The sequence below is a fragment of the Caretta caretta genome, chromosome 4 (genome assembly GCF_965140235.1).
Source record: "Caretta caretta isolate rCarCar2 chromosome 4, rCarCar1.hap1, whole genome shotgun sequence".
Classification (NCBI taxonomy): Eukaryota; Metazoa; Chordata; order Testudines; family Cheloniidae; genus Caretta; species Caretta caretta.
Genome location: NC_134209.1, coordinates 40755929 through 40782845, shown reverse-complemented (window position 1 = coordinate 40782845; position 26917 = coordinate 40755929). Strand labels below are relative to the sequence as shown.

General features: G+C 40.0%; 1 protein-coding gene across 2 annotated transcripts in view; it reads right to left on the bottom strand.

The window, feature by feature from the left end:
• The window catches only part of TET2 (tet methylcytosine dioxygenase 2), an 85395-nt gene extending 59514 nt beyond the window's left edge, over positions 1-25881 (bottom strand). For both annotated transcript variants that reach the window (XM_048846668.2, XM_048846670.2), the window contains exon 1: positions 25577-25881. The gene's annotated coding sequence lies outside the window, so the exon portion shown is untranslated. The remainder of the gene's footprint in view (positions 1-25576) is intronic.
• Between the last annotated feature and the right edge of the window lie 1036 nt (positions 25882-26917).

Sequence of the window (26917 nt, the reverse complement as noted above, 5' to 3'; positions counted from 1 at the left end):
GTATCAGAACTATCAGATGCCAGAAAATGTTAGCAGAAGAGAACATTCATGTCACCATGTTCTTAAGATATTGTGATTGCCATTTAAATATCAGTATTTCTCAACAGCTATAATTTGTGCCTGCTGGACAACTGTTTTCACTTATCATGAGCAGGTACCGGAAATCCCAGTTATTTCCTATAATAACTATGGGTCGGATTGTGTGTTCCTTGTTCACATCGGTGATCAGTTAATCCCATATATGGTTCCATTGACTGCAGTGGGAGCATATGTGGTTAGACATTCATAGTATAGCCCCGTGAAAGGAACACTGATATCTCGGCTACCTACGGGAGATCATCAAAGTCAGTATTTGCCAGTAGTCATCACTGCACATTTACATTACTGCTTACGCTATTGTGAATGACCATCTATATTACAACAGGCAGCATGTCACTATTGCATACCATGTCAAATTTGTTTTTTTTTTAATCTCATGATCCTGCCATGTGTTTGATTCATCTACCTGTTGTATTTTTCCATAAAACCTATTTTAAACTCTTTGGGGGCAGGAATTGGTTTTTTACTACATGGTCGCACAATGCCTAGCATAACTGAGCACCAGCTGAGATAGGGCCTCATTGTGCTAGGCACTGAACAAATGTATATTGAGAGATAAGTTCTTCAGAGTAGGGGCTACAAGTCTAAATTGACAAACAGACAGAGGCCAGGTGAGGAACCACAGGCACAGAGATGTGACCACTTGCTCATGATCACAGTAGTTCAGTGGCACAGTCTGAAATAGAACCCAGTGGGCTATCCACTGGACCACATGGTCTCTCAGGACTCCTTATGACAGGATACTAGGGACCGATTATTCCTGTTGAGCTTTGCCCTGTATGAAGTCTTCTTTCTTGAGAGTTGCCATGTAATTACCTAAAATAGCCTATAATACATCTACTCTGAGCACAGCTGGGAAAAGTTCCTTCATGCTATCAGTCATGGATAAAAATATTCCTGTTACAAAAACAGGCATGTTATATTGGGCTGAGGGGAAGAAGAGACAAAATTATGTCAGTCTCATGGCAAGTTAACTAGTCCAGAAAATGTGCATGTTCTACTGAACACACTGAGCACTATAAGGATTTGGAGTTAGTTTCAATGATTTTTCCATATCAGCTGCATTTCTGAAGTATAAACAACTCTCTGGTTTGCTTCTTATTTATTTATTTGGTTGTCTTAGCAGAGGGATAAAGTAGAAACAAGAAAGTTGATGTCATTACTTCATGTGGCACTTGTTAAACGTCATCTGCAAAACTGTGTGCAGCATTGCTCCCTGTACCACAGAAAGAATCTTAGTGAACTGATGAGGGATACATAAATTAAAGATATTTAATCTAAAACACTATTATAAATAGACAATGGAGTCAGGAGTCCGTAATAGTGTGTATGAAATAAAGCTACCAAGTAAAGTGATTAAAGCAAGGAATATAAGTATGGCCAAGAAACACTCTGATTTGTCTCTGGAGACAGAAGTTGAGGATAATGATAAAACGGGAAGGTGGGATTCAGATCAGGCTCAAAAAGAAGAGGCATTTTGGGTCACACATGTTTTTCTTCTTCCTCACTTTTTTTTATGTTGTAACAGGAATTTATAAAAGAATCAGATATTGTCTTACAGAAATAACTAATTAAATGAGTGAATTTGAAGATGAGGAAATAGTCATATTAATCAGGTATCTCATAAGTGACAATGTGCTCAACACTGTATGAGACAGACTACAGCCAATCCATACTCTGAAGACTTTAAGTAAAGCAAGAGAAAATGTTTTTAATGGGGAAAAAAGAAAATAAATACAAACAGGGCAAATGGGTGAGGTAGGCGTCGAAGGGACCCACTGGTTAAAACTTATAAAGGGTGGAGCAAAACTGGTCTGCGAGTCTCTAGGAACCTTTATTTAGTGTAGGTCAGGACTTTTTGCAGATTAGACCTCAGCTCATGAGTTTTAACAAGATGCCTAGATTTTATGAAAGGGTATCTATTTCTTTTAATTGTTGTTGCTGGAACTTTGTGAGTCAGATTCATGTATTTCTTTTGGGATCTTAAAATTAAAGTACCTCTTTATATATATATATACATACACACATACACACACACATATACATACACAATATATACACATACACACACACACTTACAATGGACTTCTGATTCTTTCTTCCCTTCCTCTCATCATTCTTTCTAAGGATCTTTCATAGAACCATCATTTCCTGCGCTACAACTGTAGTGCGACTGACACCCAACTTTTCAATCCGCTAGACAGCCAGAAAAGTTTGCTCACATCCAGATGAGGATGTAACTTTTCTGTGTGGTTTTGCACAAGAGAGTTTCCCCATCCACCCAAAAAAGACCTGCTGTTTCTACTGCAGTACTAAGTCATTAGTACTTTTCTTCATTTTTTATTTACTGGGACACTTAAAGAGAGTGAGACAGCTGTAAAAACTCAGCTACAATTTTTTTAAATTCTCCAAAAGGGAAGTCAAACCAGTAAGCACAACATATTAATATGAAAAATGGAATAAAGCACCAAGAGTGCGGGTATTTTTCTACACATAGAGGAAGGCAGGTGCGTTCATTCTGAATTTGCTTTTATTCTAGATGAAGAAAAACAAGAAAAAATGAAACCAAAGTCTCCTTGAGAGAGCAGTGTATATCCCCATGTAACAGGCTGCACCTACTTGGAGAATATGGTGGTTGCACTCTGTGTTTTGTGTTGTTTTTTTTCTTTAGATACGCAAAGGTGCAATAAAAGGACACAGGCACCACAGTTTCATAGCTACACATCTAAATGTTGGATTTGAAAACTCTAAAAGCTCATGGTGTCTGGATTATTCATTTATTTAGGTTCCAACACATCTCTAATATAAGATCATTTAAAGTTGTCCATGTTTCCTGTGGATTTTTCAGGAAAACTTCCTAACAGAACTAAGGTTCTTGTGGATTTCTTTTCTAAACTATCTTTGCTTATCTCCTTTCACTTTTGGCGTAGTTTCAAGCAGCTCCTCAGTAAGCCACAAAAATGTTAACTATCCAATTCAGTGTAAGTGGGTCCCAGGTTAAATAAATAGTCTGCACAGGCATACTACCTTTCTTTTCCCTTCTATGTTAGTCCTGAATGCACTCACTTCACATAAATCAAGGGCATTTAAGTTGTTTAGTGAGGAGACCATGCACTGCAAAAAGTATTGCTTTCATAGTGCTGTGTTTCTATAGTAACCATCTTATTAAAGCACAGCAGCCATCTGCTTTAAATATTAACTTCACAAGACCATCAGGACTGGTTTTAAAACAATATCACATGTTCATTAAATATTAAAACTAGAAACAAAGGGCTAGAAGAAAGAGCTTTCCTGTTCCTTGAATTTCCTCTGTAAAAAAAGCTGTTTGTTGCCTTTCAAAGTTAAACAATTTTAGACTTTGTTCCAAAGAATGGTTTAGATAACCATGCTAGGTCACGTCTCTAAAGCTTAAGCTGAATTTTTAGATGCTCACCAAATGAACGAAGAATTCAGTTAAATGAGTCATCCATTTGCATATATTTATTTGTAATAGTCAATTTTATGTACCATGTTTTCATAGTAGTAGTCTTCTGAATACTGAAGTGGAGAATGTTTTGGGGGCTGCACACACAGGGATACACTTCTCATGTACACGTGAAGTGCCATATTGAAGCAGAACAACTGTCCATTTAGTTCTGGTCTGCTACATCACACATGCTTCAGTGAAAGGTACACGGTCCCACAGTAATGTACCTATCAAGTGAGCAATATTGTTTTCTTTCTGATTACTTCTAGAGTTCAGTTTATATCCTAAAGCATGAAAACTGAAAACCCCTATAACTTTTATCCTAGTTAGTGTAATGGCAGGGACAGTTCTTATTTCATACAACTGTCCGCTACTGTCACTACTTACATACTAAATGACTTGCCTCAGTAATATCCCGTGACAGCAAGTTCCTTGTGTGATTGCACTAGTTTGTATTGATTTCCTTTTATCCAGTTGAAGTGTATTGCCTTTTAATTTTACCAAATGCCCTCTCTTTTTCTCATACCATACTATGGGAATGAGTAAATGCAAATGCCTGGCTGGCCATACCATACATACTTCTATCATACTATATCTACTCTTGTTCTTCTACATCATTCCTTCCCTCGTTTCTTTCATTGCCCTTTACTTGATCTTTTCTATTTCTGCTCTCGCCTTTGTGAAATGATGTGACCCAAACTTGTATATTGTATGCAAAGTGATGATGTACATGGCCTTCTAGGTTGCTCAGAACTCCATGGTAACAAGGGGGATAGAATTCAGATCCTCCTACTGCAGCAGGACAGGCCTGTGTCGCTTGAGCTAAAGAACAGGAGGACTTGTGGCACCTTAGAGACTAACCAATTTATTTGAGCATAAGCTTTCGTGAGCTACTGCTCACTTCATCGGATCATGCATCCTTTTTGACTATTACTGCAGAGATTCACAATAAAGTTTAAGTGCTGTGCAATTGGTTCGACATGCAGAGTGATCATGAGGAGTTCTTTAAATGGGTAGATAGGAATTATCCATTTTCAATAGTGCTGTTTTTTCAAAGAGCTACTAATTTCTAGGTCTCCTATATACAGTGTAAAGAACACTTACAACACCCATTAGTAAGAAGACAGCAATAATTAGGGCCCTACCAAATTCACAGCTGTGAAAAACAGGTCATGGACCATGAATTCGGATCTCCCCCGTGAAAAGTTCCAGTCTAGTTTTATTTTCAGACAAAAAAAAGATAACAAACTCAGAACTCAGCATTTCTCATACTTCAAAGTTTCATCCAATATACGCTTCTTTGTACTTGTCAACATTGACTTAATCTGTTCTCATGCAATCTGATGTTTTCTTAGGTGCTTCTGGAGTTTCTTGTACTCCTAACCTAAATATTGTGTCTCATCAGCAGATCTTGCCACCTCACTCAGTAATCACACCATCTTCCTCGTTATTGGTTCTAGCACTGATACATGGGGAATACTTACTATTCACATCTTCCTGTGGGAACTCTTCCAAGTTAGGTTCTAATCAAATTTGTAGTTTCTTAGGTCACAGGCCTTGAAGTTCAAAAAGATCCTGGTTTAATCAAACCCTGATTTCCCATGGTCAAATCTTCATGCAAATACATAGGCAATAGGTTGGGTTGGTTGGTACACTTTTGTATAGATTCTTGCGGGATTTGCAGGATTGTGGCATCCTTCTCTTCAGTGACAGTCAAACTACTACAAGAAAAACCCATCAAAAATTTAGTGTTGCTCAGAACATTGGGCCTGATGTACAGCTGTCTGACATCTATAGAAGTATTTTTCCATATATTTAAATTGGCTCTCCGTCAGGCTCCTTGCATAATTTCTCCTTTGTTCTGTCCACTGAAAGAGGAAATAGGTTGTATATGTGGTAGGGAACCATGTTCCGTTTAGGGAACAATAGGTAAAGGAGACCCAAGAGCAACATGGAGAAGTAGATCCTCTCCACCAGATTCATGGAGGGCTTCTTTTTGTGAATCACTAAGATCCACAGGTTTTAGTGGACATACCTCATACCACATCCACAAGGCCATAACTCCTGTCCCTCAAGGGTAGAATTCAGTGGAAAATCCATAAGATAAATATGTCTCTCTCTCAAGTCTGATTCACCTCTCTGTGGGATTTTAATCTGATCTTCTGGGAGGTTATGATATATGTGTCCCCTCTACTGGCATGCTCCAAAAATCAACTGTTCCTAGATGTAATTATTTATTGTGTTAAGAAATGCTTTCTCCAAGTCATGTGACTATCAACCAGCAGATTTTCTACACTAACAGAAATTAGAGGAGGGTTCCAAGTCTTCTCTCAGATACCTGGGTGCAACTCATTCACTTCAGCAGGAACTGTGCCAATGTATCTGAGGACATAATTGGACTTCAGGTGTGACTTTTGCTAAACTTGTTAGACAGGATTTCCTTTACCCTTTTTATCTAGATGAAAAACCCATGACAGAGTCTGCATTTTGAGATATTCATCTAAACTGACACAATATCATTACTTACTTTTTACCACGCAAAACTAATCTCACACCACTCTCTCCCCCACCCCTCTCACCTCCAGTGCAAAGAAGTTCATTTTTATCAGCAGTAACAGCTCTTTGATTTCACCTGCTTTATGGAGCAACTTAAAGATATTCTTTTACAATGAAAATTACTATGAGAAAAATGTCACCAGATAGGTTTCTGGTGTCATCAGAATCTGTTTTTAAAGAACACTAAGTTAAATATGCACTACAGATATGTTAATTCCAGTCTGCATGTTCACCTCACCTCCACCTATGTGGATCTTATAAGTTAAGTGTGAACTTCCACTGCAAACAAAATACTGTGGGTGTCATTAACACTAATAATGAGTAAAAGGCAACTTTTTGTTTCATATAAACAAGCCTTGAGTCTTTTGGTTTCTGAGCATTTTCAAAATGCTTTCAGCTTTTCTTGAAAAATGTTCCAGTATTACTCTTGATGAGAATTCTAGTGCAGGATGTGCACAGTAAAAACCTACTGTTATATTTAAGAGAGGTTTTTAATACCAGCACCCTACTTTGCCTTCCATTCTTTTTGACTATTACTGCAGAGATTCACAATAAAGTTTATGTGCTGTGCAATTGGTTCGACATGCAGAGTGACCATGAGGAGTTCTTTAAATGGGTAGATAGGAGTTATCCATTTTCAATAGTGCTGTTTTTAAAAAGAGCTACTAATTTCTAGGTCTCCTATATACAGTGTAAAGAACACTTACAACACCCATCAGTAAGAAGACATCAATAATTAGGGCCCTACCAAATTCACAGTTGTGAAAAACAGGTCATGGACCATGAATTCTGATCTCCACCGTGAAACCTGGTCTTACCTGTAAAATCTGGCTAGTGTAGGGGAGGGGCAGGGCTGGGGATTCTTACTGTGCACCTGTCTCCAGATGCTAGTTCCAGCTGGGCTGGGGAAGGAAAGGACTTCCTGCTCCTGGGCTGGATCTGACCCATCTCAAGGGACCTCCCCCGGCTGCAGGTAGCTCGGCAGCTGCTGGTTGGGAGCCCTGCTCTGAAGACAGTGCCGTCACCAGCAGCAGCGCAGAACTAAGGGTGGCAATACCGCGAGCCCCCCTACAATAGCCTTGCGACCCCCCTTCCCCCTGAGAACCCCCTTTTTGATGGGGACCCCCATGTTTACAGTACTATGAAAGTTCAGATTTAAATATCTGAAACCATGGAATTTACCATTTTTAAAATCCTATGGCAATGAAACTGACCAAAAGGGACAGTGAATTTGGTAGGGCCCTATCAGTAATCAATGCAAATGCCTTTGTTCTCACATGCTGAATACAATTTAAAATTAGCCAAATGAGGAGGCTGTGTGCATCCAGTGTCAAGTCAGGGCCTAGGATACAGAGCATTTCTCCTCCTGCTGTAGTTATCTGATAACTATTTGGTAGCCCATATGAAATGAATTCATGGTTAGTTCAGAACTGGCATGTGTCTACATAAAAAATTACCATAGCTGATACAGGATAAGCTTTTGTGAGCTTATGCTCAAATAAATTTGTTAGTCTCTAAGGTGCCACAAGTACTCCTTTTCTTTTTGTGGATACAGACTAACACGGCTGCTACTCTGAAACATAGCTGATACAGATACTGGCAGACCCAGCAGAGAACATGCATGGAAGTGAGGTATTGAAAATGAATGGGGAAAACATATGGAAAATGAACTACCACCATACTTATAAATGGTTCCTCCAGTAGTGAGTTCAAGGTATATTGACAGCGTGATGTGGGAAAGATTGTACTGAATGTTCAGGAATTTATTCTCTAGGGCTTTCAGTCTGGCACCTATGTAAATATTAATCTCCTTTTAGAGATAAAGGGTTAATAAAATATATATACAGCATACCATGTAACTCTTAAAGTAAACAGATTTAGTTATAACTTCCTCCTAGATCCTCAATTTATTTTTTAAAATACGTACATATTAATCTACACTTGTAGAATGATTTATGCCTAATCAAACCCTTACAATAATCATACAGTTTGTTATTCTAGATGATAGTAACACCCAACCACTCTGGACTATGTAAATTCAAAATGGAGAAGGAGAATTATTATTAAATACCATAATGGCATTAACTTGAGTCATGTAGTGTAGGAACCATGTAAAAACATGTGAGCCATTCTATATTTGATATATTTTTATGACTAAGCAGAAGAGGAAACAAGTAATCTTTGCTACTTTGGGGGAAGAAAGTCCTTCATCAAATAATTGGTTTTTACAAATTGTTTCATTCCAAAACTGAAAACAGGAAGTGGTTTATTAAAGGGCTTGGATTGTTTTCAGTTAATTTAGCAGCATTTTCAAGAAAGGCCTGTCCATCTCTGGCAACCAGTCACATTTATGGTTCTCTTTTCAAGATACAAAATAGCATCTTCTCTTAAATAATATTTTTTTTCCTAGATCCTCCAACCCATCAGTGAAATCTATGTCAAAAGTTAATTTTCTGATGGGTTGCTTGCCGTTTCTAGTGAACTGCTAATTTCTAGCAAGACTATTGCCTTCATGGAACTTAAACAGTTTTTTAAAAAGTTTGGCATATTTAATGTACCAAAATATCAGTGAACTTGCATTGCAACAGAATATGGAGCATGCAGTACATTAATTCTGATTCTTGGTTTGTTCCTGGGGCAACATGACTATGCAGCACCCTTTTTCCAAGCTTCTTGGTGAACTTACAATTGAGTCTTTAAGCAGTATTCCTATTCTGCACACCCAGGTACGTTACTTCAGAATACTGAGTCTTTTCATCTTTCCACAACTGAATTTTAAAGCAGGAAGTTTTCTACAAAACATGCACAAAATGTCTGAGGAAATGTTTTAATAAGGAATAAAAAGGGACTGGGAGACTGGGGTCACAAGATCACAGTGTTCATTTTTTTTAATGCAGTGAGAGTGTGACAGTAGCTTTACATTACTTTGTGTCTTTTAAAAATATTTTCTGAGTTAGTTTGGTTAAGAAACAAAATTACGATGCTTAAGAACACAGTCACTTTTATCCCTGCATTGCTAAAACACTTACTGCTATTTTATATCTGCAGTGGAAAATTCTCTTCTGATGGCAGTGATGTTTCCAAACAACTCAGAAGTAAAATTATCTGCTCGAACATCCAAAGTGTTTTCCAGTTTATGTTTTGTACAAGCGTCTCAATATTCTCTACAGCACTCACAATGCAGGTCACCATAGCTTGCGAGATACGACACTTGCCGGCTGTTTCATAACAGACCTTATGAATTCTGGGATCATGTTTGTAAACACTGTAACCATGTGCGCGTGGCCACGTGGCGAGTCATCAGAATGACCTGGAACTCCTACTTGAGAGGTAAACCCTGGCGCCAATACTAATGTAACTAAGCCAACTAACTCTCTTTAACTCTCTCTTCAGTGTACTCCCATTGCAGGCGCGTGAAGCAGAGCAGGAGGTCATTTGAAGGGGAAAGTGAATTTTTTGCTTGCATACAGCACACATGAATGTATGTTACATTTGTTTGCATCAGGACAGGCCCCCTCCTCAGATGTAAACAAATTAACAGTGCCGAGTATTTCATTATTTTCCTTGAAAACCTAAGAAATACTTATTTCTGCTCCCAGAAAGAGAATGCAACTTTGAGCTTGTCGGTCCCTGTAACACAGCCCTTTGAAAAAACAAAATACCTCCCCACATACACTACCCCAAATCCCCCAACATTCATGATTTTCAAAGGGCGTGTAGCCAAAGTTTCCAAGTCAACTTTGGACACAGACAACACAGATACCAAGTCTGTAGTATATTGCTGGATCTATGCTGTTGAAATTAAGACCACAGTTCAGGAGTTTGAGGAAGTAGCCTCTAAATTATTTCTGTTTATCAGCAGAAGTTGCAAGAAGCTATAGATATGGCCAGTACAAATAAAAGTCACAAGTCTTTCATTTCCTCTTAACACAGGATTAGCAATTACAGCCACCCAAAGAAAGTTTCTTGGGCCCTGACCATGTGTTCTATGTGTTCCAATAAATACCACAGGAAAAGGGGGAGGTGGGGGGGGAAGAGGGAACAAGCAGTGTCCCTGCCCATCTATAGTGATTCTGTTTCAAGTGTAGCTGTAATCTCATTTTCTGTTGAGAATAGGACAAAGAGTTAAACTGTTACCAATCCCTGCTGAGTTTGTACTTCTCAGGCCATTTAAGCTTCTGTGGATGGGAGGGGAAGGAAGAAAGACAAATAAATCACACCCCAAACCAAAACAAGGGGGAAAAAGGATAAAAAATGTGATTTTTTTTTATTTTCCTGAGTAGTTATATCTTGTTATCTTAATGCAAGGTACAGTAGATAAATGAGTGCTTGAACTGTGAACTCCTAAGGAGAGCTGCAAAAAGTCAATACAATTTTAGCTGAGTGACTGGGAATAAGAGTGCTGTGTCTTTTCTGCTTAGGCTACAGGAGGCAATTTAATCCAGTGACACACAGCTATTTAAACCTCTTGTGTGCTATATTCCAATGGCCTGCTAAAATAAACCAAGATGATGGCATTTCTCTCCTAGCAATAATGGGACTGTGGCATCAAATGTTAGCAGCTCCAAACTATTTACATTTTGCTGAGGCTCATCACTTGAGCCTGAATAGAAAACGCTCCCCAGTTTGCTACTTAAACTGAAATGAGAAAAAGTATCCACTGGTTTTAGAATGTTTTTGAAATCTTGCCAAATCATAAATGTTCCTGGAATTCCTAGTAGCCTTTGTGGCAAGCAGAAAAGAAATTTACTTTCTATCTTATGCAAGTTCAACTAGCGTTGTCCAGCTCCAGTTCTTTGTCAAGCAAGAAAGCTTCTATCTTTAGTTCACCACATACAACCTCCTTCTAAGCTCTAGTGCTGAATATTGCTTAATCGTAACACAAGGGAGATTGAAACAGAATTTGTTCGTGAACTACCCTGACCAGTCAGCCCTGTAATTTGCAATGGTGGCTATTAGTAATTGGAAACCTGCACTGGAAATATGGATTTTGGGAATCTCCGCTAACACAGCTGACGCTTGAAATATTGCACCCTCTGGACTGTTACATAACAGCCCTGGGAATTCTGGGACCATGTTTGTAAACAGTGCAGCCATGTGCGCGCAACCCACGTGGTGACGCGAGTCTCACTGGATCTGAACACTCTTAATGAGAAGAAATGGTGTGGAAGCAAGGGAGAGAAAAGTCTAAGTGTGTTTCTCTCAATCTCTTTCCAAAGGTGTCGATAGCAGCACTGGATCCCTAAATATGACCAAAAAAAAAAATTCCTTATACTCTAGTGACCATTTCCTTGGACAGCATTTGTAGGAATAGCTATATGAAACTCAGTCTCTATATGAAAATTGTTTAAATCCTAAAGAAACAGGATCCATTTTTATTTTGCTTTAGAATACATTTCAAGATTAATTATAATATACCATAATTCCTGGTACAGCCTTGCGTAAATGCACTGCAAACTGAAGTTTACAGATTAGATTAGCCAAGATTTCACACAGCAGGGATATTCCCAAATAAAAACTAAAGAAAGAGCTGAGTATCAATGTGAAAGATCAGTGAATGAACAGAGAGAGAAATTTACCCTGTGTGATTCAGGTTTCAGAAATAACAGATGACATTTAAAGGCCATTAGTGCTTTTAGGATTATATTACAGACCCCTCCTCTCACTGCTAACCACATCTGTGTACGCTACCTCCTGCAACGGGGAGTATTTTTGACAACAAATGGAACTTGCTCTTTTGATGAGCTCAACTGCTACGTATGACATTTATGTGAGGGTTCATGAGTTCCACTTGGCCTTAAAATTGATAAGCCAAGTTATAATGACATGCACATGGTAGCTTTGAGCAAATTCATGGGAACAGTTTGCAGACTGTGGGAGATCTCATCTTTATGGGAGGATTTAGGGCACTAAAGGTTAATGGGAATTATCGGAGTACCTTGCTCATTAAGCTGACACTATACACCCCTCTTCCATACACTGCAATTAGCTGACACAACATGCTATTTTAAACTCAAATGAGCTCATAGTGAGAGCTTTTTTTGTTAGAGGTGTGCAGAAGTACTGGCATTGACAGTGAAATTGTGATAGTTTCCTTTCCTCTCCATGCCCCCCCCCACCACCACTATCCCCATTTCACCTGAAGGGGTTGTTTTACCTATTTTGCTATCAAAGTTATAGTGATCAGCAACCCCTCCTCCAAATGAAAAACTATATTAAAATACAACTTGCATCATTTTGTTTGAGTGGTGCCAGCTTAAAACCACAGAACAACTCCACCAAAGGAGGTTGTACTCGTTCATGGACAGAAAACACGAATAAAAATTTGCCTTAGAAATAAGTGAAAAGCCATTTGCTTCTGCTTCTAGTTTCCATTTCCTAACATTGCTACTTCTGTTATCTCAGTAAGAGCAGCCAGTTATCTGTTAAAGTCTGCTTGGACAGGAAAGAGGGTTAAGGCTCTGGGACTCAGGGTTCTGTTCCACCTCTGCCACAAACTTCCTGTGTGTTCTTGGGTAAGCCATTTAGGGTTTGATCCAAAGATTACTGAAGTGAATGGAAAGACTCCCACTGGCTTCAATGCTGCTTTGCATCAGCGCCTTAATATATCTGTACCTTGGGTCCCAACCATTGCCTATAAATTGTATCTCTTCCTCCCACCTTTTGTCTGTCTTGTCGATTCATAATGTTAGCATTTTAAGGCAGAAACTTTCTTTTGTAATGTTGGTTGGGATTTCTATGCCTTCTGTATTACAAACATCAAGTAATTTTAGTTTGTTTTGAAAATTATTCAAGAAAGGGATTGTCTGAGTCTCCCCCTGTAGCAATGCTTCTGTTGTTGAGTTCTGAAAGCAAGCTACTTCTACTCTTATCATTTTTCACTGTCACTGTCTTACTTTTTGACAATCTACTTTGCTGCAGTAAGTGGGACAGGGGCTGCCTTATTTTATGTTTGTAAGGCTCTGGGCACAAGGGGACCCTGGTCTTGATCGGAGCCCAAGGTGCTACTAGAATACAAATAATAGTCATTCACTATCCATTCTGCTTCTATTTAAGAACATCAGGACTGCCACTACCAAATTAAACCAGTGATCCATCTAGTCCAATATCTGGTGTCTGACTGTTTAGTATTCCATACCAGATGCTCCAGAGGGAGGTTAAAAAAAAAATCTGAAAAACAATTGTAGTAGATAGTTATAGACCAACCTGTCCACAGGGAAAGTTTCTTCCCAATCCCCATTAGCTACAGGGTTTATTTTTAAAGGGAAATCATTAACCTGAAATCTAGTCAAATTTTTAGGAGTATTACAAGTAGTTTCAGCTACTACACCTGCCCCTGAGTCCTTCTGCCCATTTTTTATGGTTTAACAGCTACATTTCCCCCCTTTTTTAACCAAAAACAAAATAACATTTTTTTCTCCCACCCTGCCCCCATTTCTGAAGAATGTAAGAAGCTGACTAAATAATGCCTCAATTCTCCAAGTTGCTGTGTGCGTACAGGCTCTTTTGTCCCTGTGGAGCCTCTCTGAAGCCAATGGGGTTCTATGTAAGCAGCATGGTTTGTGAGCACAGAGTAATTTTCAGGATCACAGCCTGACTATACAGAGGAGACAGCAGAACTGCCAAAGAGTGCTGTCAAATACAAAAATACACTTTTTTCCTCTAATCTCTTTCAGTTACAGTTCTCAGATGTGACTTGTAGCAATAACAGGCAGACAAGATTCAGAAAGAAGTGTGGTTAAGTTGAAGGTGTCCCTTCCCATTATATGGGCATCACTGGGGCTGTTGATGATTTGCTCTTCTTTCTCATTCCCTCCCCCCCTCCAAAATCTTCCTTACTATGACCAAGGTGATATGCAAATAAGAAGGGCACAACTTTTTTTTTTTAAAACTTTTTAAGGATGTATGGTGGCCTGCAAAGAGTTTTATTTTATTCACTCTCATTGATATTCCTAAAGAGGAGAAATGCAAGTCTGATCTTTCCTATTTTTGGTGGCTGACCTCCTGGAAGTCTCAGAGGAAGTTGCACACATCAACTTAATGGGCAGAGTGCTGAACATTTAACAAAGACTTCCTTTTCCCAAAATGTCTTAGTCATACAAGTTAAATAGGTGTTAAAAACAGCCTAATTTATAATCCCTTTCCCTCTCAATTACTCAGCTTTCACTTTCTTGACTTTCATGATGTTGTCATTTCAATAACTCCATTAGCTTTCTGGACAGAAAAGATCTGAATTTCTGATGTTTTTAAAAAACGCAAGAAAAAACAAAACAAAAAACTTAGTTAATTTAAAGCAACATTTTTCAGGTCTTCTTTAATATACTAATAAGGACCAAGGGAAAGGCAAAGTCCAATTTATTTTTATCTTTTGCAGGTTCCGTTTCAAGAGTGGCAGTGCGTTTGCTCTAAATTCTGCATGTATTTTAAAACTTCCAGGCTGTCACAATTCTGTGACTTTCGGGGGTGGGGGAGCAACTTCTGGTTTTAGTGCAACAACAGAACATTTTCCTCACAGTAGTCGTTGCCACACAAAGGGAAGTAAAGCAATTTTTACACAAGAAGAAATATGCAGTCATTCTTTTATTTTTGCTTACATAAAGGTAAGGTAGAGGAGGTAGAGGAGGCCTGGGATTATTTTAAATTAAAGCTGCAGAAGCTATCGGAAGCCTGCATCCCAAGAAAGGGGAAAAAATTCATAGGCAGGAGTTGTAGACCAAGCTGGATGAGCAAGCATCTTAGAGAGGTAATTAAGAAAAAGCAGAAAGCATATAGGGAGTGGAAGAAGGGAGGGATCAGTAAGGAAAGCTACCTTATTGAGGTCAGAATATGTAGGGATAAAGTGAGACAGGCTAAAAGTCAAGTAGAGTTGGACCTTGCAAAGGGAATTAAAACTAATAGTAAAAGGTTCTATAGTCATATAAATAGGAAGAAAACAAAGAAAGAAGAAGTGGGACCGCTAAAAACTGAGGATGGAGTGGAGGTCAAGGATAATCTAGGCATGGCCCAATATCTAAACAAATACTTTGCCTCAGTCTTTAATAAGACTAAAGAGGATCTTAGGGATAATGGTAGCATGATAAATGGGAATGAGGATATGGAGGTAGACATCACCATATCTGAGGTAGAAGCGAAACTCAAACAGCTTAATGGGACTAAATCGGGGGGCCCAGATAATCTTCATCCAAGAATATTAAAAGAATTGGCACAAGAAATTGCAAGCCCATTAGCAAGAATTTTTAATGAATCTGTAAACTCAGGGGTTGTACCGTATGATTGGAGAATTGCTAACATAGTTCCTATTTTTAAGAAAGGGAAAAAAAGTGATCCAAGTAATTATAGGCCTGTTAGTTTGACATCTGTAGTATGCAAGGTCTTGGAAAAAATTTTGAAGGAGAAGGTAGTTAAGGACATTGAAGTCAATGGTAAATGGGACAAATTACAACATGGTTTTACAAAAGGTAGATCGTGCCAAACCAACCTGATCTCCTTCTTTGAGAGAGTAACAGATTTTTTAGATAAAGGAAACGCAGTGGATCTAATTTACTTAGATTTTAGTAAGGCGTTTGATACTGTGCCACATGGGGAATTATTAGTTAAATTGGATAAGATGGGCATCAATAGGAAAATTGAAAGGTGGATAGGGAATTGGTTAAAGGGGAGACTACAACGGGTCCTACTGAAAGGTGAACTGTCAAGTTGGAGGGAGGTTACCAGTGGAGTTCCTCAAGGATCGGTTTTGGGACCAATCTTATTTAATCTTTTTATTACTGACCTGGGCACAAAAAGTGGGAATGTGCTAATAAAGTTTGCAGATGATACAAAGCTGGGAGGTATTGCTAATTTAGAGAAGGACAGGGATACCCTACAGGAGGATCTGGATGACCTTGTAAACTGGAGTAATAGGAATAGGATGAAATTTAATAGTGAGAAGTGTAAGGTCATGCATTTAGGGATTAATAACAAGAATTTTAGTTATAAGCTAGGGACGCATCAACTAGAAGTAACGGAGGAGGAAAAGGACCTTGGAGTATTGGTTGATCATAGGATGACTATGAGCTGCCAATGTGATATGGCTGTGAAAAAAGCTAATGTCATCTTGGGATGCATCAGGAGAGGTATTTCCAGTAGGGATAAGGAGGTTTTAGTACCATTATATAAGGCACTGGTGAGACCTCACCTGGAATACTGTGTGCAGTTCTGGTCTCCCATGTTTAAGAAGGATGAATTCAAACTGGAACAGGTACAGAGAAGGGCTACTAGGATGATCCGAGGAATGGAAAACTTGTCTTATGAAAGGAGACTCAGGGAGCTTGGCTTGTTTAGCCTAACTAAAAGAAGGTTGAGGGGAGATATGATTGCTCTCTATAAATATATCAGAGGGATAAATACCAGAGAGGGAGAGGAATTATTTAAACTCAGTACCAATGTGGACACAAGAACAAATGGATATAAACTGGCCACTAGGAAATTTAGATTAGAAATTAGACGAAGGTTTCTAACCATCAGAGGAGTGAAGTTTTGGAATAGCCTTCCGAGGGAAGTAGTGGGGACAAAAGATCTATCTTGCTTTAAGATTAAACTCGATAAGTTTATGGAGGAGATGGTATGATGGGATAACATGGTTTTGGTAATTAAATATTCATGGTAAATAGGCCCAATGGCCTGTGATGGGTTTTTAGATGGGGTAAGATCCAAGTTACCCGGGAAGGAATTTTCTGTAGTATCTGGCTGATGAATCTTGCCCATATGCTCAGGGTTTAGCTGATCGCCATATTTGGGGTCGGGAAGGAATTTTCCTCCAGGGCAGATTGGAAGGCCCTGGAGGTTTTTCGCCTTCCTCTGTAGCATGGGGCACGGGTCACTTGCTGGAGGATTCTCTGCTCCTTGAGGTCTTCAAACTACAATTTGGGGACTTCAATAGCACAGATATAGATGTGAGGTCTTTTTTAGGAGTGGTGGGTGAAATTCTGTGGCCTGCATTGTGCAGGAGGTCAGACTAGATGATCATAATGGTCCCTTCTGGCCTAAATATCTATGAATCTATAACAGCTGAAAGAGTGGTGTGTGCTCTGGCAAGTATAAAAATGGTATAACTTCAAAGTATGAGACTTCAAACAAAAATGAAAGGGTACCGAAAGAACACACAGATTAAACAAAGATTTAAAAAAAAAAAAAAAGGTAGCAGGAGCAAGAAAGTGGGGTGTGATCCAGGAGTAGTCGCTACCTCTAGTGCTAACTAGAGAAAGAACACCAGTAATAATGGAACTGGATAAGGCCTTAAAGTCAAGGGCAATGCCCTCTAATATCAAGATCAGGCCCAGTATTAACACGGTGTACTCTTTTTTTTGCCTCTCTCTGCACCGATGGACCAAGAGGAAGAATAAAAAGGCAATGTAGTCTCAGAAGAGCCATTTTCTAACATCTTCCCTTCTCCATAACCTTTACTCCTGTCTTCCTTACTTTTATACTCAGCTGCTGTGAAACTAATCTTGGCTCAAGGAAAAAACTCCAAAAAGAAAACAAGACAAGTCCCTCTTCATACATTGTGAAGAGTCTGAATGAAATAGAACCAGAAGTTGGATGCTATACTACTAGACAACTGCACCAAGGAAATGAAAATGATAGATCAAAAAGAACCTGTCGGTATGCAATGGTAAAGCACAACCACTGTAATTAAATTAATGCAAGATGGAAGCAACATGAAACAAATGAGGACATGTCACTAAATAGCAGCAGAAATGCATATAACACGGCACATGGATTATTATACAGAGTCTGTTTTATGATAGCAATACCCAGACTCATCTGGATGAAATCAAAATATGCAGAAGGATCCTGCTGTAGGTTCAAGCATCAATTGCTTTCCTGTCCACAAGAAAATAAGCACGTACCCCGGATTCATTTCCCAAAGCATGTGATATGCATTGCCGCTCCCCAAGTACTTGCCTGTGGAAAGTGGTTGTAAGGGCTTTAGAATTTTATCAAACAGCAAAGACTAAAACCCTGCTTTAAGCTGGAGGTAATGTTTTCAGGATGAATAATACTTTGGGAACCTCAGCCAAAAAGGTCTAACAATATGCATGGTGTAGCCAAAAGGCCTCTCTCTACTCTTCCTTATACCATAACCTGTTTGGCAACTTTTTGTCAAATTCACAATGAAGTATGAACTAAATTATCAGTTGGGGTGCTTCCAACAGATTTATTTTCATCTGCTCTTCCGGTAACCAGCCTGGCAAATCAACAAAATAATGACCATCTCATTTGACACAGATTGAGGGCATTGTTCCTTTGGTTGAGCAAACAGGGAGATGTCTACAGAGCTTCTTATGCTTTATTGAGAACTGAAACTTGCCTTACAGTGGTATTTGCTTTCGCAACAATAACGCCTGTGTGTGTGTCAACATGTCTCATTAAGTAATAACTCCTTCCAAAAAACTGATTTTATTTATAAAGTTGGTATGATTGAGGATTTCATTTTTGTTCGGTAAAGATGGGATTGTTCCAGTATTCAGAGGCAATGAGTCATTCCAAATTAAGGAAGAAAATATAATTTACTGTGGGATCACTGTATTGTTAAAAGCAGCTTGTGGTGAAAGCTTTTGGTGATGGAATCTTCAAAGAAGAGGGGGAAAAAGGTAGCCTCAAATCAAACACCTTTACAACAAACACCTTTACAACAAACCCTCTTGAATCTAAATATCAGTCAACCCCAAGCAAGTGTGCTTGTAAAGCATGAATGCCATCAGGACAAGGGGGCAGGAAGCATTATTTGACAAAGTCTCTAATGTAAAAGAAAATGCAGAAAGTTCAGCCAAAACCAACCTATTGCATTCCCCCTCCACCCCCCCGAGATCCCAAAGTTCACAATCATTATTTCCCTGTGAGGAGCAAGGACGTTCCCTCTGGTCTGTACTCACTGACTATGCCAAGGCAGTTACTAGGAATTCTGGGATAGTGTTTGTAAACACTATAACCATGTGCATGCAACCGCATGGAGAGTCGTCATCCTGATCTTAAACATGTACCCACCTGGTAAGTCGTTGCATCAGTGTTACTGCACTGAAGCCAAATCAGTATCCATTATTCTACTTATGGTGTCTCATGCCTCATTTGGAAGACGGACAGAACTCTGAGTTCTTAAGCATTATAAGGGGACAAGTCATTTTAATCTTAAGAACCAAAATGTAATAGTAAGTATAGTGTGTTTCATGTGCACAGTAAAGAATACATAGGCAAGGTTGCGGTAATTATCCTACTCTTACATGCCAATGAAAAATTCATGTTTAAACTTGAAGAGTCCTCTGGGATGTTTCTCTGGTGAAGCACAAGTTTTCAAAGTCTCATGCTAGTTTCTACAATGATGCAAGCTTAGTAGTGATATTATACAAGAAAGATACTTTTTCTTACAATTAGATTACATCAACTTAGTTATTTAGAAAACTTGAAGATGGCTGACCTGCATGTGTGGGAAAACTGTCTTGTTGAGCTCCTTATTAAAGCCCACTTTGTAAAGGTTTCAGAGGAACAGCCGTGTTAGTCTGTATTCGCAAAAAGAAAAGGAGTACTTGTGGCACCTTAGAGACTAACCAATTTATTTGAGCATGAGCTTTCGTGAGCTACAGCTCAGTCTCTAAGGTGCCACAAGTACCACTTTGTAAAGTTATCTAACACACTCATCTCCTCACTTTTTTTTTTTACCTCACACAAGAAGAGCACAGAATACTCTTCCCATGCACAGTAGACTTTTTGTAAACTCAGCCTCACTAGCTCACTCTTTTAGCTAGGCACCTTTGAAGTGCCCACCCAAACCCGAAGTGCTGTACTCACTGCCCTAATGTGCAAAATATGCTTTGATAGTAAAAATCCAGAACGATTTTCCAGTAAGTAGAGGTGTAAGACACTGCAGTTGAGAACTGGGAAAGCATTGATTTATATCTCATCATGGAAATTTTACTCATCGCTTTGCTCTTAAACCAAGGTCTACAAAGTAAATACACCTTCCATGCATTACATTTCTACGGTATCAGTATATGGAGGTGCCTTCTTAAAGCACATACTAATACACTTCTGAAAACTTTGAAATACCGTTTAAGGTACTTAATTTTAATTTCCTGCTAAACCTGAGCATATGACAGGCCTGCTACATTGCACACGGCAATGGAAATGAAATCATTTTTCTTTATATGTAAGATCAAGCTGAAGGCCCAATCCTGCAAACCATTACTCGTGTCTGGACTTTGCTGGGACTTCTGGCATGAGTAAAAACTATCGCATTAGGGAAGGTGGGCAGGATTGGGCCTTGCCACAAACCGCTACAACACAGCATCTGAATCTTTAACTCCGAATTCACATCCCTCTAGAACACTTTTCAAAAAGGCCCTGAAGTTTGCTTGATTGATAAGTTTTTGGAAAATGCATGGAAAGAAGTATGTGCCAGACTTTGAAAGGAACAAATCTAGATGTTGCCTCTTAAGAGCCAAGTCTATGTTAAAGAATTGTATGTTAAAGGGGACTTTAAAGCATCACACTTAAGTGCATTTTACCAGTTTAAAGTTTAAAATTTTTCATTACGAGTGATTGGTTAGGTTTTCTTCGTCTTTTAAATCAGTGCAGTTTTTTAAAATGTGAGCCAAACTAAGCATCTCTTCTCTTCCACCTTTAAAAACTGAGTTCAGGTTATTTGGAAGGTCTTGAAACAAATCAAAACTTTAAGAAACTTTTATTTCCTCTCCCCTCCTTCACTTGCCTACCCTCGCACCACAGGACACATGTCTAATCTTTTGAAACTGAACAACCCTTTATTTCCAGTCAGCGGGTCATTGATTACCCTTGGGATTAGCCCAGTTGATATTTCAAGTTCATATTCTCATTACTTGACCTCAGATGTCTGTATGCATTGAGCAATTCCCTGGGACTATGGTAACTGACTTAAAGTCATTTTTCTGATATCCAATCTCTTACCCCATCTCCATCCACATGGGCACTGAGAAGACCATTACTCGTGGTACTTTCTAGTTCTATGTGTGTGCAGTATACTGGGCAAGTTAAATATGCACTCACTGATAATCTGAAAAACATACTAAATCAAGCCACAATAGTTTGTTCAGTTCTCACCAAACATTCAGTATATAAAAGGACATTTCTTCCAGAAGCAAGTTAAATGGATAGATGGGTGTTTGCTGAGTTCAGGATCAGAATAATGCTGAAAATGATTGATGCACATAATTCCTATTTGGCTGACAGCCATGATGCAGTCATATGCTTTATCTCTGGTTCAGACTACAGTCTTTTATTTCCCTTTCCCTTTTGAATCATAGTACATCCCACTCCATCTCAGAATCAGCGGATCAAGCACACAGCCTTTCTAAATGATGTCACAACACTGATCGCTGGCAGAGTGCCTTGACAACAAATTGGAGAGCTGGACTACGTAAATACTGTATACTATTTGGCGAAATCGCTTGTGGTTGTGTTCTGCAGCACAGTTTCCAAGATAACCACCAACTTTACTTGAAACTTGGCACCTTTATTCTACCACTTGTGGGTTCCAATTGTAAATCTGGCTTGCAAGAAGTTTCGCTGCTGCTGGCTTTACTGTACTACCACACTTAAAGCTACTGTGTGGCAGTCAAATAAGAGCGGAAGAGGGTTAGTTTGATAAGCCAGAATTTGAGCTCATCCAAAGTTTCAGCTTGAAAAAATACGTGTTTTAATGAGAGATCCTCTTTGCTTTTGGAAAAACAAAAAAGTATACCACTTAGCGTTTAACTGAACAAATTATTTAAAGTGACTATTTAGGCACTCTATTAGAAAACCACTGCACTGCCTTTTAAACAAAAATAATTTAGAAGAAATCAAACATGAAACTTTCCTCATAGCTCCCAGAACGTTTTGGTAATGTTAGCACTACCAGTAAAACATGCATTGAAAATCTGAGCACGTTTATTTTGAAACATGCTTTGTTTTTAGGACCACTTAGATGTCACTAATATTTGTAAATGATCAGGTAGGGGGATAAGTCCCAGGAGTGCAAGGAGCTGTAGTATGTCTTACGATGACTGCTCAGATTAAGTGAAAATGGCCCCTTCTAGTTGTGGCAGCTAAAAATTCCAGCTCTGCAGGTAGGAGAGTAATTCTGAAAGTGCCCTGAGTCATCACACTGAAACCAGACATTTATGGCTACCTATTTCTGTTACCTAATGCAGTACCAGTGACAACGAGAGATCTTGGAAATCTGTCTGTCATAACAGTGCCTCAGAAGGCACACGTTCCTTGTTCTTTAAACAATGTTGACATGCCAAAGTCTAGGACCATGCGCACTATATCAAAACAATATCAGTTCCCCTGGCTCTTGGCCAAGAACCAATAAAATGCCAAAGTCCTAGTTCAAAAATCTTACTACTAACAACAATTTGGCAGATTTATTAATCTACGTAACAAAAATGCCTCCCTTCCCTCCCACCTCTTCTTGCCAATATTTATTAATGGTTAGTTCAGTATGTGAAAGCTTCTAAAATGGGAAACACACACAACTAATCTCAGAGGTCCTTGGAACCATTGAGCTAATTCTGAGGAACTCTTCTCCAACCAAATTGTTTTCCACTGAAAGATTGTTCACATACAACAAAGAACAAGAAAATAGAGAACTAATTCAACAAACTAGTCACTAAATTTCCCCCAGCCTAGCTGCTGGATTTAAACTTTTGTATGGATTTCTCTGACAGGATTTCTTTGGTACTACACTATATTTCCTGGTTTCAGAGTAGCAGCCGTGTTAGTCTGTATTCGCAAAAAGAAAAGTACTTGTGGCACCTTAGAGACTAACCAATTTTTCCTGAGCAACTAAGGAAGTGTGTCAATGTATTGCCCATTGGAGAACTATTTGGCTCCAAATTCTTACCTTTTACTTGTTCTACAGGAAAGCAACAGTGCAAACAACAGCATAAACTGTATGATACACATAAATAGTACCTGTATGTAGCTTATGCGTATATAGTGGACTACACAAAATAATGGGAAAAGCTTTATTTGCTTGACGGAGTAGGAATAAATCCAACTGTCTCAACTCAGATTTATCAAGACTCTATGGATATTAAATGTTTAATTTTGTTCAATCCTTTGAAAATTAGATACTTTAGTAATAGAGAAGTGAAGGGAAATGATCCACAACGGGGTAGAAAGCTTTCAAGGAGAGAAGAGAACACATTAAAATATTACAAGTCTGAGAAATGAAGAGCTGAAAGGAAGTGTTTCTTTATGACATTAGATGGGTTATACATACAATGTGATTTACAAATAGTAATGTATAAACAACTAAATGGGTTGTAACCTGTTTGTTTGTTTATTGGGTGGAATGTGTTATGTAAGATGGGGAAATACCCACTAAAAAAATAAAATCATCATTATAAGCAGCCATAAGGACTGGCCAATGAACTGTGCTTATCTTCTGGAGACATGAGTAAAGTGTTCCTTTAATCTGCAAAAGCAGCTCATCTGATGGACACTCAATGTTTAAAGCAAATTTGCCTAACTCCTCAAAAGATAAGTAGAAGAATGATTTACAAGTGAAATGTTCAACAAATAGTTTTTGGGGTGCAATTTAAAAAGGTTGTGTATGCTTTGTGGTGTGGGTTTCTTCACCTTTTGATAATCCACATCACCTTCTAACTGAAACTTATTCATGACTCTTGACAGTTAACACCTCTCTGCTGAATTTCTTTTACAAACATGCCCTATTTTGCAATTCACAGCCTCCAATACAAGTGTCATCATGGAATACACATGCAAATACACAAATGAATATACATGTTATCCCTTCCACTGCAGTAAGTCAACCTGCCATTATAATGCAAATATAATGGCCTCATTAGCCAGTAAAAAACACCCACTTACCTGCTTTTACTGAGGCTAATGACTCCTCAATTCTGAAATTCCTACATTTCTGGTTTTAAAGATAAATTATACAACCACACTGCTATTCACTGTTCCTTTTCTCAGTTGCTTATCATGTAGTTCTATCACAGTGTTCATTTGCATACTCTCCATCATGGAAAAAAATCTCATAATGAGACCTTTGGTTGAAACATTTCAGTGGAAGCCTACTATACCACATCACTTTTCTCCCCCACTTCACACTTTGAAAAGGAAAACAGCTAAGCAGAACAAGGACTAGCTGAATTTCCAAGAATCAAAGAGCAAACAAAAAAGCCTCATTTTTACCAAGGGTATGAAAATGACTGCAACAGCTGGAAGAATGGTTTAATGCTAATAAAAACACAACATCAGGATACAGTGATGTCAGATCTGAAAATCATATGTTTTGGATTTTTTCCTATCAGACTGTAGGTGCATGCCTTACCTGGCTAAAGACATTTTTAATCTAATGTACAGTAGAAAGCATTTTTTCTTAGTCACATTGTGTAAGTTGCCTAGATCACAGGATTTAACAAGGATGACAAAAATCATAAAGAAAAAGGAAGGCCTTGTTACAAATCTCTTCTCCATTTCTCTCTTTCTCCTCTAGGATTGGGTTTTATTTCCTTCAGCGCCCCTGACCTTGTAGTCCTCAAACTCCACAATCCTCTTCTCCCCCACCACCACCTTCTCCCCCTTTGACTGCGCCTGCCTTTGTGTCTGTCTGTCACTCACCAGCAAACCAAATGAAAGCTGATTCATGAGAAGCACAAAGCCAGAAAACACACTTTCCACGTACAAATTCTCTCACAGATATTTCCCCAAACTAGCCAGAACGCCCAGGCTGTGGGCACCGGATCTATCTTTATCAGAAAGAAAAGACGTTTTTTTTGTCCAAAGAAACTATTCCTCTCCTCCTCCCCCCGTTCTTCCCCATAGCACCAGGCACCCCTTTTGCATTCAATAAACCAACAATAAATGAAAGCTAGATGCAGAAAATCCCACCAGCTATCACATTCAATCGGAAAAATCCTCCTGAAGTGGAAAAAGAAAACAGGCATCCACCGCAGTTTTAAAACACCTCTTGGGGCTCTTTAAAGAACACAATAAAATACAGTGACAGACACGGCGCAGGAAAAGAAGGAAACCCACCAAAAGGGAGGAAAGTGGGACAACAGCAACAACTGTTCATAAGAATCATGAAGTCTTTTAAAAAAAAATGATGAGCACACTTCCCTGCATTACAAAAATAAATAAATACACCAGCCAGCCCGAGATGCTGAGAGGAGCTGAAAAGCAAAGTTTGGGGTGAGAGCAGCAGCCCAACCCACCGGAGGAAAGCCACCAGCTCACTAGTTTTTAAACATTTTTAAAACTATATTTGTCAGCCATGTTGGAGAAGCTTCAGAAAAAAATTTCGTTCCCCTCTTTCTACTTGTAGATCAGGCAGCGGAGCCCGGCATCCCAGCCCCCAGCAGCACGCTAGCCAAGCCCCGCTGAAGGAAAGGGAGAGTTTCGTGGCATTAAGATAACCGCTCTGACCTCTTTATGTCCCTCAGCCTTGCAGCAATCCAGCAAATGCAGCCTGCTCCCCTTGCTAACAAATCCTAAAGGGCAGCCATCTTGCTTCCTTCTGCTCCTTTACGAAAGCAACCCGAGCCTCCACATCAATATTCATAAGGCCCCTTTGACGTCTGTTCTCATCACTTGGTGAAGCCCCAGTGTGGCTGTTCTCCGGCTCCCGGCAGCGGGCGTGACTCGCATGTGAACTGGCTCCACCGCGCCGTGGGTGCTGCTGCGGCACTACACCTCCGGGCTCGCTCGGGCGCTATAAATCCCTCCTGAGGCTTCCCACACAAAGCCTGGCAATGTTTTGGGGGCTGTACATGGACGAGCAGGGCAGGACAGGGCTGCCCTAAAGCTATGGAGTGGAATCCAAAAAGAGAAGGGCCTGGATGGTTTGCCTTATGGGTGTGCGTGTGTGTTTTTTGTTGTTGTTGATTCCCCTGTGCATTGACAGTCCCTTTCCAACCCAGTGCAGCCGGAGGAGCCGGCACTCCTGCCCTGTGCTAGGGATCGCGCCCTGCTCCCCATGCCTTATTTGGCACCCTTATGACACCCCCCCCCCAGTTGTCACCCTCCTCCACTGCCTGCAGCCTAGGTGGGAGGAGTGCTTAGCTGCTCCCCCATCTCCGGTGTTAGCTCCTGCTCCTGTCCCTTCTCCCTGGATGACAGGAGGTGGCCGCCCCAGCTTACTCCCCCATCCATCCCTGTGGCTACTACTTTGACTGCCGCGGCTGGGCCATTGCCAGAGCCCCCACCAGGAAACAGCAACAGCGGTCACGGGTAGGGACTCCACTGCTGCCATGGCTTCCACCTCTACCACACTCAAGGGAGCTCCTCAGCCAGAAGAAAGGGCCAGGGGAAGAAGAAAGGCAAGAGCCCTGCCTGGAAGGTGAAGCCCCCCATGGCAGGGACCGCTTCCCCCACCACGGCCCTGCTATCGGCCACGGCTTCCCTTCCCCCTGCTATTCCCTCCACCAGCTCTGGGGGCACCTAACCCCCAACCCCCAGAGTGTACGCCGAGGTGGCCAGTCCTTCCGCCCACCGCCCTGTCATCTGCACCTGCCACCTCCCCTAGTTCCATCTCTGGTGGCCGGGGCCCTTTTCCCACCCTGACCAGGCAGCATGGTGTCTGTTGCCTCCGGATGTCCGCCTTGTCCCACGTGGAGACCTACATGTGGACATTGGCGTGGGTGGTGGGGCCCACGGCCATTGTGGCAACTTCCAAGATGTACAGGAAGGTTGTCTTCTTCCTGTCATTGGAAGGCACTGCCCAGGAGGCTGTGGAGAAGGGCCTTGCGATGGAGGGCATCTGTGTTC